Genomic DNA, 2,837 nt, shown 5'->3' with positions numbered 1-2,837 from the left:
ATAGCGTTTTTTAGGAGCTTTTTGATTACAGATTTGAAAATATTGTTGCTTGCTTTAAATTAATTATAATTATAATTATATATTAGCAATTAATTATGTCAAACCTTGGAAAGTATCTAGATATCCCTGCCCTAATGCCAAAGTAACTGGCAACTGAATATGTGTCGCCGTTTGATGTCTATGTCTGGACCGCTGCGTAAAAAGGAGGGTTTCTACCCCATTACTTCTCTTCTTACTTCTATAAGAATAAAACATGGAGGACGGAGATCTCTTTTTCTCCCCCTATTCTCCCCGCTGCAGCCTAGCAGCTGATCTCAGAGCACGCTCCCCTCTCCTGCAGGGGGGTGTGGTCAGCTGCAGCTCACAGAATCAGCCCCCTGCAAAAACAGCGCTGGAAAGAGCGAAATGAGTCTTGGCTAAAATGCAGGATCGTTTTAGTGTTTTTAAAAAAAAACGGTATTTATATACTTTATATAGGTATGGCCCTACAATATATTGTTCAAATATAGCATGATAGGTCCACTTTAAGTGAATCCTTGACCAATTAAATACCCCGGGTTCACTCACTGTCATCCATAAAGGTGTAGATAAAGAGTGTTGAGCAGTTAAGAGTGTAATGCCAGGACACACAGGCACAAGTCACTCACACAACATGTTACACTTTACGCAGCTAACTCCAACTTTACTTCCCCTCTCAAAACTCGGTCTCTTCACATCTCCATCCTCTCCCCCTTCGACCTCCGCTCTAAGCAATTCAGTTTCCATGGTGACCATGATATCAGGTCCAGGGCTTCCTGTCTCTAACAGGTTTCTGCCCAGCAACAGGTGATGTCATTCCTTCAGTGTGCTTGCTTTAGAGCAGAGCTTACTTTTTTTGATTGGCTGTTAGGAAGGGGGAATGGCAATTTGTATGCTGTGGTTGGCCGAGATCTGTGACTGTGTGTGTCCGTCTGCCTGCGTGTGCACAGATATCCTGCTCCGAGGTTCCGCAGGGACTCATGCAGCTCCGCAGCGCTCTACCTCACTGGTGTGGCAGTACGATGCTCAACAGGGTTCAGAGACAGGGAGAAACAGGTGACCTTATGCTGAGTAATCATAGCGAGCTGTGTCCTGCTTCCATTAGTCCATCCTCCCTCCCTCCCTCCATCTCTCACCCATCCCGTTGTTCCTCCCTTCCTCCTCATCCTCACTCGTTGGCTCTCCTCCTCTCTTTTTCTCCCCCTCTCAATCTCTCCTTGATGTGTCCTTGACAATGCGGCAAGCTGTTCTAGCTTTCACTCCTCACAACCCTTCCCCCCCACCACGGCACCCCTCCCCACCACACACACACGCTTATACAAACACACTTTCTTTCTCTCATTCCCTCTTTCCTTTACATAGTTTCTCCGCCTCCTCTTTTCTGTGTCTTCAATTTGGATATAGCAGTCTCATACTGCAGCGATGGGGTATCCATATCTCTTTGTGTTTGTGTGTGTGTGTGTGTGTGTGTGTGTGTGTGTGTGTGTGAGTGTGTGAGTGTGTGTTTGTGTGTGTGTGTGTGTGTGTGTGTGTGTGTGTGTGTGTGTGTGTGTGTGTGTGTGTGTGTGTGTGTGTGTGTGTGTGTGTGTGTGTGTGTGTGTGTGAGAGTGTGTGTTTGTGTGTTTGTGTGTGGGGGTGTGTGTGTTTGTATGTGTGTGTGTGTGTGTGTGTGTGTGTGTGTGTGTGTGTGTGTGTGTGTGTGTGTGTGAGAGAGAGAGAGAGAGAGATCAAAAGAGAGAGAGAAGTAGAGATAGAGGCATAAAGAGAAATATCCCATTCTGTATTGGTTTAACCCCCACTCTGTGTATTGTATTACAAATGATGCTCAGTATCAATTGCATCATAATGTTTGCGTTACTCCAGTGTTTGTGTGTGTGTGTGTGTGTGTGTGTGTGTGTGTGTGTGTGTGTGTGTGTGTGTGTCATACAGTACGCAATCTATTTTTGTAGCACCGATGCTAAATACGCATTTATGTTAGTATGAGTATTTTTCCATGTATATACCCATGCTTTACATCTGTCTTTGTGATCTGCCAATTCACGTTCCTCCTCTGTGATCAGTGTTATTGTAATTATACTAAGAGGCAGCAGCTCTTGCCTAAAATCAGAGCGGGGTACAACAAAAAACGTTGGACAGAGGCTCTATCTGTATTATCTGGCTTAAAACTAAATAATAAATCTCTCTCCAATTAGCAGGGTCGGCTTCATGGGGGGTCATTCGCGGGCCATGCCCCTCCCCCCAAACGAGTCACTGTGCCCCCCCAAACGCAGGGCAGGCAACCCCTGCCACTTTGCCGTTCTTTTGTTTTGTTATCAAATTATCTGAAAATGATTCCACTAAATGTTTTTTGTGTGAAATAAATCAGAAATAAAGAATACAAATATAAAACACAGCCTGAGGTGTGCTCGCTGCTGCTCTCTGATTGGTGTGTTGCTTGACCAATGACCCCCGACCTTTGTTTTGTTATCATTACGTGGCTGTGTGTTTAGATGAAAGCCCAGTGGCGATCTGTTCATCTGTTATACTGATTATACAGAAAAGCCATCGAAAATAATATGCTATACAGTACAGTACAGTACAAGTAGCCTACTTCTGGGTCTCTGTGTTTCATTCAAACTCGGCTCTGTGTGTGTGTGGCACGAGCGCATTTTGTTGTTGTTAGCATCTGGTTAGCTAGCTATGCTAACGGATATAAAGAGCTGTTTCTATACCAAGGTGGAGACAGACTGAGAGGATCTTATAACGTCAGCTCAGTGAGGTAAAGGACTCTCTCAGTGTTCTCTTTAGTCTAAGTTAACTAAGTGGGTCTGTTTGGTCAC

At 44.7% G+C, this 2,837-nt stretch overlaps 1 long non-coding RNA gene across 1 annotated transcript in view; it reads right to left on the bottom strand.

The window, feature by feature from the left end:
- Nucleotides 1-2,608, bottom strand: part of LOC104963754 (uncharacterized) — a 22,217-nt gene extending 19,609 nt beyond the window's left edge. The window contains exon 1 of the long non-coding RNA XR_800348.1: nt 2,598-2,608. This is a non-coding gene — a long non-coding RNA (uncharacterized lncRNA). The remainder of the gene's footprint in view (nt 1-2,597) is intronic.
- Nucleotides 2,609-2,837: the final 229 nt, after the last annotated feature.

Source organism: Notothenia coriiceps, unplaced genomic scaffold (genome assembly GCF_000735185.1).
Source record: "Notothenia coriiceps isolate Sejong01 unplaced genomic scaffold, NC01 NC01_scaffold00036400, whole genome shotgun sequence".
NCBI lineage: Eukaryota > Metazoa > Chordata > Actinopteri > Perciformes > Nototheniidae > Notothenia > Notothenia coriiceps.
This window is presented reverse-complemented; position numbering and strand designations above follow the sequence as displayed.